The sequence below is a fragment of the Tubulanus polymorphus genome, chromosome 7 (assembly GCF_964204645.1).
Source record: "Tubulanus polymorphus chromosome 7, tnTubPoly1.2, whole genome shotgun sequence".
Taxonomy (NCBI): domain Eukaryota; kingdom Metazoa; phylum Nemertea; class Palaeonemertea; order Tubulaniformes; family Tubulanidae; genus Tubulanus; species Tubulanus polymorphus.
In genome coordinates, this window is record NC_134031.1 from 12676450 (window position 1) to 12691542 (window position 15093).

Sequence of the window (15093 nt, forward strand, 5' to 3'; positions counted from 1 at the left end):
TAATTGCAAAGTTGTAGTTCATGACATGTTCTATGAATATGGTGAGTTACAAGGTTATTGGGTTTTGAATATGGTCACCAGGGGGCGTTGAATAGTAGATTAACTTAGTATTTCCATATTAAATTAGTAACGAGGCATTTTTTGTTACCACAATCAATTACAAAATCGTAGCTGCTGACATGTTTTATGATTGTATTGAGTTTCAAGGTCATTGGTTTTGTATATGGTCACCAGAGGGCGTTGAATATTGAAATTGTTAGATTGTTGAGCATTTGAAACCACTTCCCAAGTGGGCATGGTGTCACTGGACCCCTAGTTTCATTGGTTCTCAGGTTAAACGACGTATAATCGATGCGCTTGAAGACATGGTCAACTGAGTTAAAATTCTACAAAAAACTGTTTTTGGCCGGAAAATTCTTGGCTCTCGCGTATAAAATTGCAATGACCTCGATTGGGGGGTGTTGTCTCTACGAGCGAATGTGATTGGCTGTTTTTGGGATATACGGGGAATTCCGGCGCTACTAAAATAATTATGGGGGAAGCCATTTATGGCGAACGTTTCATTGGACTAGGTGCGAATTTTAAATGCTCATTGCTGGTGAGAATATAATTATTTCACATATCGCCATAGGTATTGTTTCGTTTTAAAACCCGGTGATTGTGTAGATCGAAATTGAAGTGAAGCGAACTTTCACTACGCAAGGCCTCCACGTGCGCGGGACGGGAGTGCTAAACATTAGACTGTTGTTGCGCACACAAACACACGCTCATACAGACTACTATATGGAGATGCTCTAACGCTGCTTGGCGCGTGCACGTTTGGTATGATTACAGGCTGAATCGTCGTAGCAGAGAGCGCTGTTTTCTGTTTGATAGAATTTGTAATAAATTGTAATTTCTTGTCAATACTACGCAGCAAACTAAAGGTGGGCCTGTATAGGTCGAGGTCTGAATATTGTAGTGGTAAATTCCAGGGTTTAAAACGATCTAATACTAAACCTGGTGTTTAAGCTTCCGCGACCATACATTGGAAGAGGTTTCGAGACTCAATATTCAGCCACCCTCTGATATGTGACATCATATGAATTTTATTTGAATATTTTTTCATGTTGTGAAAAATATTTTTTTGAAAATATAAAATAGTTTCCAATGCCGCGCCTGCCTGAACCCTAAGAAATTTTGGACGTAGACCATGAAAAGATGTTTATCTTTGGTCTTATTTGACTACAAAATAATTCTTTAAGAAAGATAAAAAACAATATATACTTCTAGAACTTTGAAGTCACGAATTAAAAAGATTTTTTCAAGCAATGCCCATACTCCAAACAACCTCTAGCTTTCAAGGTAAACCACACTTTGCCCATGGGCAATTTATTTAATAACATATAATCAAACGTATATGTGTATCATTGATTAATAACTGAGGTATTGATATCGTCCTTATTTAAATAATTCTGAAATGGGGCAAAAGAGGGCACCACCATCTTGGTCGGCATATGGTTAACGGGCAACCGTATCAAGAATTAATAATTTTGAAAAAAAACTACGCTATGCACATACCTTCACAATATTTACTGTCATATATTGGGCCTATGCTTAAATTAGAGCGAATGCATCAGAAATAAGTATTTGCCCCGCCGGGGTCGGCATGGAAACGTCGGCCCGACGGCAAAGCCGACTCCTTGCCGACCCACATCCAAATGCCGACTTCGTCTGACTAGGGCCGACTAGAAATGTTAACTGGGATGTCGCCCCAATAATTGAAAACCCCATTATGCTAAAACGTCATACAGGGATGAGAATTCCCCACGGATCCACGGTTTTCCGTAGATTTCGGTATTGAAAAATATCAATTTTCCAAATAGTCCAAAATTGATGTAAAAGTATGGGGGGGGGGTTATGACCTCATTCAATTGGTCTGGCGCGATCGGTAACCAGGTGAACCGTAAAAGCGTTCAGTGCCTGTTTTACTTATCGTCGCGTAAAAGTATCGCATTTCAATGCATATTGATCGCAACACTGATTTTGTATCTACTATGATGAGTGTGTATGTATTTTATCAATCGGTTGCAGACACGCGCGTGCGGCAGCAGTAGTAATGTATATAGGCCTAGTTACTGTTGCCACGCGTGTGTGGCGAACGCCTTCAGATATTATACACTACTGGGTGATGATTTTAATTGAGCATTGATCGGCGTGTTTTAACTGCAATAATTCAGGACTCGACCCGTAATGCATGAGATGCTGAATGTCATCGAATGAGGATGTACCACATTGGAACTAGCCATTACCTTCCAAAATATAATAGTCGTTCATGGGTTCAAGATCGCTCTAAGTGCTCGGAAAACGCTTTTAATTTCTAAAAGCCTTCGGCGCTTGCGATTGCTGAGCCGTCACCTGGTTCACCTGTGCAACTCAACAAAAAAGAAACCCGCGGATTTTATAGGTCGGCGTTCTCATCTCTGGTCATAATAAACGTTATTCTGCGTTTACATAGGGGGGGATATCAAGTTGTTGAAGATGTCAGTGGTGCAACAGTATTTCATTCGGAGGCATTGGTAAAGCACTTGGGATTTCTGTGAAGGCCACATCTGGACCTTGAACCTGATCTCACAGTATCAAAGTTGCGGAATTCAGCAAACTTTTTTCATATTAGCCTACTTTAGAGGGACTTCTGGTTACATTTCACTGATTCTGTAGGTGTTTTATTCATGAAAAATGGACCAAAACAAAGGATTTGACCAAAATAATTCTGCTCAAGTGCCGAGAGTTGGAAACCGAGAAAATCGAGAGAGTATTGATTGTACAATTGTACGATTGCCTACCACTAGTGTATCAAGGGGTACTCTGGTTTGCCCTTCTATTTTTCTGGTTCGTGATTTTGACAGGCTCTTGTACTAGCATGAATATTTATTCCAGGCAAGTAAGCTTAATCTGAAAGTAGTATAAAAAATGGTCAATTGGAATCTAAACGAAAATAGTTAACTTCTAGGGCATAGGTTTCATGCCCCAAATATGTTTTAAGATTGCACCGTTTTGTGCTATGATATAGTTGCCCTTCCAGTTCAGCAGGACTCAGAAACCACCCCGGGGTGGTGAAACATCTGGATCCGTCCCTAGACCAAAGATAACCTTTGAGGCTTTAGGCCTTCTACAGAAAAATTATTCAAATATGAGCTCTCATAGCCACCAGAACGCATCTCAGACATTTTATTGTTCAAAATTTTCTTGGGGGAGGGCCCCTAGACATCGCGCGTTAGGCGCTCATTTGGATATACGCGCCTTCGGCGCTCCGGATTGTCACACCGGTGAATTTAAGGTGGCTACGCCCCTGCGTGTACGTACGGTCTACTATATATTGGATGGAAAACCTGCTTATCCTGAACCCGGATATTTTGGCGTTTTCTTACTCGATCAAAATGTTTTAAAACTAACACAGAAAAGACTTGTTGATGAATGTAACCAATTAGAAATTCGGAGATCAATTTTTCTTTTTTTTAGTTTATCTGCCGTAAAAGCTGAGCGGATAACAGGATAAAGAAACATAATATAGAAACCCCCCACATGCTCCGCTTTAATAGATGTTAAGACATCTTGCGGCCGAGGAGTATTCAAAACATTAAATTTTCCCGTACAACATTTGCTTTAGTCATTGCCCTTATTCTTAGTTGTTAGAGGTATCAAAGTTATAGATACATACATACATAACATATAGACAAAAAAAATTAATGATTTGCATTTTATGAACTTTTTAATGTAATTTTTGGATCCAACCTGGGATCTTTTATTCTTTTTTTTTAGCTTTTTTTGTATACAAGGGTATAGATACAAGATTTTCTTAATACATAGTATATTACAATCAAAAAGCAATAAAGTAGAAAATGGACAAATACATACATCATTTACAACAGCTTAATACATATTATACAAGATTATTTTACATAAAAATCAAGTAAACATCATTCCAATATTTACATTTTTACTGATTTCCTTTTATCCTGCACAAATTATTTTAACCCATTAGCACTCATGAATTGCATTATGTTGTGTCAATTACTCCACTGAAAATTCGAGGTAAAATCTAAGTTCATTACGATACTAAATAGCTCATTTGCTGTTTATTTCATGATGCATTACAAGTTAGTTTTATTTTGTAGTAAATAGTCAAGGCTTTCATATGATATGACTTGATGAGGTGGGCCACCAAAATTGTGTCTTTTTGGCCCCCTGAAATTCATCCAAACTTACATGGATTTGAAGTGAGCGCTCAGATGTGTCATGTTCAAACTCGAAATACTCGAGAAATTGAAATAGGAGGATGTAGATTTCTGTTTGGTATTTCGAGGACTTAGGTGTGTAGTTTATCATAAGCTATTGGGTTCGAATCCCACTCTAACCGTTTTTGTGCAGCATACGAAAAAAGTGCCGGGCGGCTTGAGGAGTAATAGGTAGAGTGGATACGGGCGGCTTGAGTGCTAATGGGTTAAAGTCTATCTATACTGTTTAGAGATTCGTCGTTTATTTTGTATTCAACCCCCCTGATTTTGATCAATTTTTCCACATTTCAATATTTTTAAAATGAGTAACCTCCTGATTATATATAATCTATTTTTTATAAAGTTTCTCGAGTAATTTTTTAGATCAATCGCATTTTCGCCTGTACATAAATTTCGGTGGTTTTTATATTAGGTCCACTTCAGAACAGTTGAAATGTAATTACATATATCTCGATTTATTTGATCTTTCACACTGTCTTTTGTTGGGATACCGAGATCGATTAATCTATTTGTGTTAAGTGATCGATTGTTCTGCTACCCCATCTATGATGGTTTGATATCTCCTAAAGAGATCAACTGCAGCCGGACATTCAATGACTACAGGCACATTCGTAGAGGCTCGGCCACATACTTTACACCTAGGATTGTTTGATAGGTTCCACGTGACAGGTATTTGTGCTGTGGCTAAGCTATCGTGGAGTAGTCTCCATTGCATATCACCTAGTTGTTAACCCAGCGGGCTATTGCGTTCACTTTTTGTCTGTCCGTGCATAGACGGAATCCAGTTATTTTGGGAAGTTTTGAAGACGCTTCAATGTAATGTCTTGATATTTAGGTTGCACATGTATCTACTCTAGACACATCTTCAGCCCAAAAACTGGCCTTGTCAGAATCAAGATGGCTGACAGGCAGCCATTGTTGTTCGCCAAAATCAGCACTTTTTACACATTTTTAAACTTTTTGACGGAAATTTTGATGATGCTTTGATCAAATACCTTGATCTTTCGTATATATTCGAATCCCCCAAGGGTCCATCAGCTTAAGAAAATTTGGGTCGATCGGACTCAAGATAGTCCTTTGACCTTTTTGGTGGCCAAAAATGTCAATTTTGGCCGGAATTCTGGGTCCTGTAGCTCCCTACTGGTTTGCCATTTCTCATTGCAATTTGTGATAGGTATTCTTTGGAAAGGGATGTTTTATACTTGAGACAGGTATTTTTGATCAGCCTATTATGACGCAATTGGCGGCCATCTTGGTGTCATCATTACTCATTCGTAGGTAGGAACAAGTTTTTCCACATTATTTTGAGACCTAAGCATATTGTGTTTCCGCAATCAATTGGAAAGTTGTAGCCCATAATGTGTTCTATGATTTTGGTGAGTTTCAAGGTCATTGGGTTTTTGATGGGTTTCGTCATCAGACGAACCCATCTATGGCATCGTCGTCATGTCTGTCTGTCCGTCTGTGGATGTTTCTTTATGACAGGATTTAAGCTGTTTGTGTGGACCGACAATTCTGTAATTTCACACAGGTATTCTCTACTTGATGTAGATGGTGCAGCTTGGTTTATATATGATTCCAATGGTTATAAGTGCTCTAATTTGGTTAAAAGATAATTAACGTTCTAAAGATAATTAATCGCTAGTTCAAGCCGCTGTATAGCGCGTTGCTACGACGATGCTCGATCAACATACTGGTACTCGCTGTGTAATACTGAACACGTACATACCTGTAGATATTGATCGTACTAGCACCGGTTTTAGAAAGCGCGCGCTGATCGGTCTTAACACTTCTCGGAACTGCTGTGCTAAATGCCGAGAGGCCGAAACTACGCGCAATCATTTATTGGGTTCGTCACATTTGATAGTGAATGGATAGATAACCGGTGTCAGGTCGCTACTCCCCATCAGTATAACTCGTCAGTATAAGAAATAATTCTTTCGAGTTTTTTTTTTCAATCCCCGAAGTTGTTACAATGTTGACCTCGCCGTTTTATAAGCTTACCGATGATTCTTCTAGTATTTTCAGGGTCACAAGACATGGCGAATTCGCGATGTTTTGTACAAATTTCACGAAACAAACAATTATTTAGGCAGCACCTGATCTATTGATTGATTATGATAAATAAAGTTTATTTCATTAAAAATTTGTTTTATTCAAACACTACTTTCATCGCACATAGCGTGATCGGTAGGCCCTACTATTCAACGGTAGGCCATGGACTCTTTCTTGGGGTAGGCCTATTACAAATGATACAATCCGCGCGTCCGTGAATAAGTGACACGTGGTGGGGCGGGTTGTGAGGAGCATCGAAACTAATCCGTCACAAATAATAGATAGAAAACAAAACCTTAAGAGGTTAACTTTTATTAACATCATTACCAAATCAAAACCTGCACATCCTATCATAAATAGAAATTCTAAGAATTTATTTCAAAGAATAATAAATTGCGTCTAAATATTGGGATTCGAACTCGTAGCATCGATTCAGGTGCCTTTCCCAAAGCGGGTATCCCATGGGGAAAACCCATTACTATTTATATCGAGAATCGAGAACGACAGCGAGTTCGGTGAATGAAACAGAAATTACACAGAAACCCATCATGGAAAGTTTCTTTCTGGTTGTATATGGCCACCAGGGGGCGTTGAATAATACAATAACTTAGTATTTCATATATTATATTTGTACCTATGCATATTTTGTTACCACAATCAATTGCAAAGTTGTAGTTCACGACATGTTTTATGATTGTGGTGAGTTTCAAGGTCATTGGGTTTGCATATGGTCACCAGGGGACATTGAATCGTAGAATAACTTAGTATTTCCATATTTAATTGGTAACGAGGCATATTTTGTTATCATTATCAATTACAAATTGTAGCTGCTCACATGTTCTATGATTGTGGTGGGTTTCACGGTCATTGGTTTTGTATATGGTCACCCGGGGGCGTTGAATATTGAAATTGTTAGATTGTTGAGCATTTGAAACCACTTCCCAAGTGGGCATGGTGTCCCTGGACCCCTTAGTTGTATATGGTCACCAGGGGGCGTTGAATATATAAACTGTTAGATTGTTGAGCATTTGAAACCACTTCCCCCAAGTGGGCATGGTGTCCCTGGACCCCTAGTTTGTCTAGGATTGGGTTATATACATCTTTCGATGTTTGGGACCAGTTAATTTCTAGCCCATTTAGCACATCATTTATTTTAGTTCGGTCAACCGGGGTTATATGACCGAAACTTTTTGCTATGATTAAGTCATAAATCTGTCGAATTTGTGCTTTGACAACAGGATTTCGGTGATTTCCAATAAGGAAGGTATATGCAGATTTATTTGTATCTTGAAGATACAGATACAAATGGATCGTTGGGACTTCTTCCGTTTATAGTTAATGATGGTTTGTTGAAAATGGGTTGGTTCTTAGTTTCGGGAGGCCTGGTTCGGCTCGTTCTATGACATATTTCCAAGCTGCTATTTGATTTTTGCGTAGCAACGCTGACCACAATGTTTTAGTGGTTCCACTTGCACCTCATTTTCCCACTTTTCTCTGTCATTTGACATAAGATAGCTTTGTAACTTGCTCAGTCAGTCGGAAATTTGTTGCGCTTTCCTGAGTTTGTTAAAAGAAAGAAAGAATTTATTTCTGAAAGAAGAAATTGAAGGAATTCGGTAAAAAAATTATTATTTTCCCGCCTGATTTCATATCGGGATATCCCTTGACTTTTGCACACTGATATGGCTGTGGTGATCGGCCTTTCTAAAAAAAGAATTCTTACTTAGAGGTGCGCCGCTACTTGTTATCGTAGGCCTAAAAAACATTTTTTGATATTTGAATTAACAACATATATTTGGCTATGATATGAGGCCTGGGCAAGGATATAAAAACCAGCACTTCTCATGCGCGTAAGCAGAAAAGATTTGTGTGTTCTGAAAACCGGTTCATCATGTTTCACGTGACTAATACAGTTTTCCGATCCTCTCTTCAAAAGTAAAGAACTAAAATATAGCTGCAAAGCAGCGATGACGGGTTTTCTGCAAAGCCATTCAGGATGATGGGAATTGTAGTAAATTGAAATACCAATACATAGAATATAATGCATTGACAGATTCGAACCTATTATGCAACCACTCTGTAAACATCAAATGTGATTCAGCTTTGAAACCAAACATACGTGGACATACAATCAACAAATATGAATTTATTCGATCAGGTATTTATTTTGGCATTCAAACATCATGTCATTCTGTCTCGCTGGGTAACCGATAACCGAAAGTTATTTTGAGGGGGCAAAAAAATTGTTGGTCAATAGATTCGGCCTGCCGCATAAAATAGCCGATGTATATTAATTCATTAGTAAATCTAACCGCTCCACAAGTGAATTCTCGGTCAAAAGGATCTTTTACGACAAGATTGAGAGTAATATACATGTGCTTGAGTCTCTTGGAAGAACAACATCCTGTTACGGTGCCATGTTTGTACCCATTTTGCGTAATAAGCTGCCCCTTGAAATTAAACGCGATATTTCAAGGGAGCTTGGCAATCGCCACTGGGGTATGGATTTGTTACGCAAAGCTATCAAGCGAGAGGTGACAACATAACAGGCGTGTGTCGAATCGGTTGACCATAAACCGAACACCTGGGCAGTTTTGTTTGTTTCATCATTTCGATTGGTCAAAACACAACACAGATCTCAATAGAAGTTTAGCACGCATAATTCACAATGTCCGTTTAACAATCGGGGTGAATGTTTATATTGCCGATCACACAATCATTTCGCCGCTCAGTAAAAAAGGCGCAATATTGTTATCAGGGATGATAATCTTCCTTGGATTTCCGCGGTTGGAGGTCCATTTTTATCATTCTTGAGATCCAGGGATGAGAATTCACTGCGGATCCCGTGGATTTCAGTATTGAAAAATATCAATGATGTGATGATCTCATTCAATTGGTCTGGCGCGATCGGTAATCAGGTGAACTGTAAAAGCGTTCAGTGCCTGTTTTACTTATCGTCGCGTAAAAGTATCGCATTTCAATGCATATTCATTGCAACACTGATTTTGTATCTGCTATGATGAGTGTGTATGTATTTTATTGATCGGTTGCAGACACGCGCTGGTGCGTGTGTGCAACTCAGGGTTAGGGTCTTGTGGAAAAGTTGATGTTAGATCGTAGAGTACTTAAAGAACAGACTGTAAAAAGCGTCTCATAAATCCGGTGCTACGATCTCTGAAATCTTTTTTTACAACATCATTGCAAAAAACACCGCTGTTGTCTAGAACCACTGTGCAGATCAATAATATATATACGTGCAATGGCGCTGCGCGGGAAATCTATATTTAGAATCTGTGGTTGCACGCTTCAATTCATCCAACAAAGCATAGCCTACATGCTCAATAAATGTAGTCATGGTTCTAATTCAGGCGCAATACACTTAGCTTGAGTGATAGATTGGAAAGTTATAGATAGGGGCTCCTCTTGCGACTCTTTTTAGCCCACTTGGGACTTAAGTCCCAGCGGGTTATTGCGTTCACTTTTCGTCCGTCCGTCCGTTCGTCCGTCCGGTTATCCAGTTATTTTTTTGGAAGTTTTGAAGACGCTTCCATGTAATGTCTTGATATTTGAGTTACACATGTATCTACCCTAGACGCATCTACAGCCCAAAAACTGGCCCTGTCAGAATGAAGATGGCCGACTGGCAGCCATTGTTGTTCGCCAAAATCGACACTTTTTACACATTTTTGAACTTTCTGAAGGAAATTTTGAAGACGCTTTGATCTATTACCTTGATCTTTCGGATGAATGTGAACCCCCCTAGGGCCCATCAGCATACAAAAATTGGGTCAATCGGACTCAAGATGACTGTCCTATGACCTTTTTTAGTGCCCAAAAATGTCAATTTTGGCCCAAATTCTGAGTCCTGTAGCTCCCTACTGGTTTGCCATTTCTCTTTGCAATTTTCGATGGGTATTCTTTGAAAGGGGATGTTTTATACCTGAGACAGGTATTTTTGATCAGCCAATTATGACGCAATTGGCAGCCATCTTGGTGTCATCAGTACTCATTCGTTGGTGGGAAAAGGTTTTTCCACATAATATTAATACCTAAGCGTATTTTGATACCACAATCAATTAGAAACTTGTAGCTCTTATCGTGTTCTATGATTGTGAGTTTCAAGGTCATTGGTTTTTGTATATGGCCACCAGGGGGCGTTGAATAATACAATATATTAGTATTTCTATATTATATTCGTATCAATGCATATTTTGTAACCACAATCAATTGCAAAGTTGTAGCTCATCACATCTATGATTGTGGCAAGTTTTAAGGCCTTTAGTTATTCTATATGGTCACCAGGGGGCGTTAAATAGTAGAATAACTTAGTATTTCCTTATTATATTGGTACCTAGGCATATTTTGTTACCATGATCAAATACAAAGTTATAGTTCGTGACATGTTCTATGATTGTTGTGAGTTTCAAGGTCATTGGGTTTTGAATCTGGTCACCAGGGGGCGTTGAATAGTAGAATAACTTAGTATTTCTTTATTAGATTGGTAACGAGGCATATTTTGTTGTCACAATCAATTACCAAATTGTAGCTGCTGACATGTTCTATGATTGTGGTGAGTTCCAAGGTCATTGGTTTTTGTATATGGTCACCAGGGGGTGTTGAATATTGAAAATTTTTGATTGTTGAGCATTTAGAACCACTTTCCAAGTGGGCATGGTGTCCCTGGACCCCTAGTTTATTGACAAGTTCATTTAAGTATGAACTTGATATCGTTGGAGCCATCCTTTTCTTGTACTCAAGACGTAAACAATGAACGATCAACTGCGGAGCAGCAGTCTTATTTCGTCATTGGAAAATGGGCCTCAGATGCACCAGAAACTTCTTGAAATTTCAAAATTTTCTTGGGGGGCTCCCACACCCCCCTTTAGGGGCTTCGCTCGCACCTTCGGTGCTTGAAGCTGCTAGTTAGCCTCTAGGCTCTAATACTTTATTTCAAATATTTCCGCGTTTTTTAAACGCCTCTATTTTCATCCCTGGTTTATAGCCGCGTTTGTGTTATAGGTTTATAATAAGTTTGTGGAAGGTTTGAATATGATAAGATCTAAATATGGGCCAGTAGCGGTTGCTACGAAATTAGGCTATATTATCACTGGCGTTTAATGATGTTTGGGAATAAATGGGAACAATAACGTTAGCTATAATAACTGAACCTAGTGATTGTGATTGAATTTAGGTACCGTGTACAACCTCCCAATGAAGAAACTTCTGTTTCAATGAGAATTACTTACAATCATCTATTTCCATGGAAGACTGTATTTACCAGGCAAAATTACCATGGAAAGTTGTCCAGTACAAAAAGAAAGTTATCCAGCGGTCCAGTACATACGAATTTTTGACGTAACAAATAAGCGTACCAAAGTTTATCAAAAACACCAAGTTTGCTAGACAAATATGATGGGATCATAAAGTATCAACTTGAGCGTGATTTCATTGAGAAGGTTCCTGATGATGAATTGTGTTTTTTGGACCACACGCATTATATTCCGCACCATGCAGTGTTTCGAGATTCAGAAACTACTTCAATTAGAGTCGTTTTTGACTGGAGTTGCCGTCAGTCAAAAACGAGTTACAGTTTGAACCACTGTCTTGAATCAGGTCCGCCCCTTCTCAATGAAATCACGTCAATTCTTATGCGTTTTCGGATGTATCGTTATGGGATAGTTGCGGACGTAGAAAAGGCGTTTGTGCACGTTGGTTTGCATGAATGCGATCGCGATTATACACGATTTTTTAGCTTAGTGACCATAACAATCCAAGAGTGAATTTGATACATACAGGTTCAAGAGAGTACTTTTTGGAGCGACATGTTCACCTTTCGTACAGAGTTAATAGTACTATATTCTATTATCTACGTAATTCTAACAATAGATTTTCAGAGAATATATTAAGAGATATATATGTTGACGATCCTAGACCAGTTTAGGAAGCATAACAGATGTAATTGAATTACATCAAGAGGCGCGATCTCTCAAAACTCAAGCTAATTTCAAATTTCGCGATTGGCCGTCTAATTGTAGTGAGCTGTGCGATTTGGCCTCACAAAATGGTGTGCTAAATACTACTAGTGTTGCTAAAAACCTAGGCCTTCTTTGGGATACAAACCGTGATTTTTTATCGTTTCCAAAGCAAAAGAGAGTTATTGGCATAGTTACAAAACGAGAGCTTTTACAAGATTCGGCTAGAGTTTACGATCCGCTTGGTTTTTTGACACCAATTACTATCAGGTCAAAATTACTATTACAAGAACTCTGGAAGAAATCATACGATTGGGATGATTTATTACCGAGTGATATATGTGTAATATGGCGCGCTATTCAAAATGATTTGAATGACGCCTTAGATTTAGAAGTATCCCGTCAATTTTTCAAACATAATCATACAAATTTAGAACTACTTATATTTTGTGATTCTAGCAAACGAGCGTATGGAACGGTCGCATATTTGAAATTAGGGGCAGAGTCAAGTTTTATTATGTCGAAATCGGGAGTCGCGCCAGTGAAAGATATGTCAATTCCCAAATAAGAATTGATGGCTGCCACTATTGCAGCAATACTTGGATATCATATATGTACTTCTCTTTCACCGGCGGTCAGCGCTCCATTCAAAAGATTTCACTGGTGTGATAGTCAAATTGCCTTAGGTTGGCTGAAGTCAGAGAAAAAACAAACTCAATTTGTGGCAAACAGAGTCTAAGAAATTAAAACTTTATCAACTATTGATGACTGGTTTTCTTGTCCATCCAAGTCCAATCCCATGGGTATGATCACACGTGGTATGATTACCAAAGATATGTTATCCAGTGTGTGGCTAAAGTGGCTAAAGGGTCCATCTTGGATTTTGAACAATGATCACTATGCTGTTAATTCAGATGGCGTCGACAGAAACGACCAAGGCTCTGAAGTTCAATCATTGTTAATAAGTGATGATATTTCTAACCAAGTGATATTTCTAATCAACCCAGATGATTATAGTTCGATCGTGAAATTAGTGACTGTCCCAGTTTTGGTGAATAGATTTGTCAATAATCTCAGAAACAAAAGGGAGAATCGGAATCTTGGTTCTTTGTCATCCGCTGAGATTGAAAAAGCTGAAACCTTTTTAATCAAGAGATGCCAATCGTTATATTATAATGAAATATTGTCTATCTTACAAGGGAAGATTAAGAAACCATCAACATTGATTCGATCGCTACAACTATTTCTTGATGATGCAGGCACAATAAGGTGCAAGGGTAGATTAGATAATACTGATTTGAATCGTGATTGTCGAAATCTGATATTGATACCTAAACAGAGTGCCCTTTCACGCTTGATTATTGCAGGCGCTCATCTTAATGTTATGCATTTTGAGGTGAATGCTACGGTTTCCAAGATTCGTGAACATTTCTGGATTCCCCAGATTCGCCAAATGGTTGAGTCACAAGTACGTAGGTGTGTAACTTGTCATAGGGCGGCTGGTAGATCGTTTCAATTGCCGGCCCCGCCTCCTCTACCTCGTTCAGGGATGAGAATTCCCCGTGCATCCGCGGTTTCACTCGGATTTCGGTATTGAAAAATATCAATTTTCCAAATAGTCCAAAAATGATGTATAAGTATGGGCGGGGGGGGGGGGGGGTGATGATCTCACTCAATTGGTCTGGCGGGATCGGTAATCAGGTGAACTGTAAAAGCGTTCAGTGCCTGTTTTCGTATAACTTCTTTACCATACCTCGAGTCTAAAGAAGATCCAGAGTATCTACCACATACTGTAGAGTCCGATATGCAAAGATGTTTCAAGTTTATGAAATCGGTAAAAGAACGATTTTGGAGTGTTTGGAAAAAGGATTATTTATTGAATTGAATTGAAGAGAATCACATAGGTCATCAGGGCTCGGACTGTGACCAGTCTCTTAGACCAGGCTATGTCTCTTAGACCAGGCTATGTGGTCGTGATCCACGATGAGTGTCCAAGATATAGATGGAAATTAGGTGTCATAACAGAGTTGTTGCGCGGGGAGGGTGGCTTAGTGAGATCGGTACTTTTGAAAACTGCGAATGGAAATGCGAATCGTCCTATTTCAAAGTTATACCCACTAGAGGTTTTCTCTGACGCGACTGAATTACCAACGAGTAAAGTCTGAAAATGTCTCTGTAGTCCGTCCTCAACGTGCAGCAGCTATGGAGGCTAATGAAAGGCTAAAAACACATTTTTAAGATCGATAATTTGATTGTGTAATTGTTTTTTTTCTCTATTCCTACAATTATCATTGTAATATTTTTATGAGATTGCAATGTAATTTATTTTAGTTTTGGAACGTTGAATTTAATCTAGAAGTCTTGTATGTCCTTTCAAGTTGGTGGCGGGAGTGACATGATAATCCAGTACCGGTACCTAAATGCTTTATATTCTGTACTTGTAATACTGGCTTTAAAATGTTTGCTTTATATTTGTACATGTACTTGTAATATATCAGTTCAGTGTGCATGTCTGTGACTATTTTTGTTCCTTGTATAAATGTGATCCTTGATAAGCAATAATTGCACTTTTATACTGAAATCCGACTTGTACATACAGTCCTTGGTTGTTCCTGTCGACAATGTGCTTGACATTGGAATCAGCATCATACCCATGTGAACTGCAAAATATTCATACAACATGAAAACCTACTGTACATGTGTACAGTAATCAAACTTTCACCGGTTTTGGATGTTTGTATGTACGTTAGGCTTATTTAAGTATTCTAAAGCAGGAAATAATAAGCCCA

General features: G+C 38.7%; 1 protein-coding gene across 5 annotated transcripts in view; it reads left to right on the forward strand.

The window, feature by feature from the left end:
- Positions 1–15093, forward strand: part of LOC141909362 (alanine--glyoxylate aminotransferase-like) — a 172198-nt gene that overhangs the window by 13292 nt on the left and 143813 nt on the right. The window contains exon 1 of one of the 5 annotated variants that reach the window (XM_074799809.1): positions 14690–14716. The exons of the other annotated variants lie outside the window; for them this stretch is intronic. The gene's annotated coding sequence lies outside the window, so the exon portion shown is untranslated. Of the gene's footprint in view, positions 1–14689; positions 14717–15093 lie in introns of those variants that run through there. 5 annotated transcript variants of the gene reach the window in all.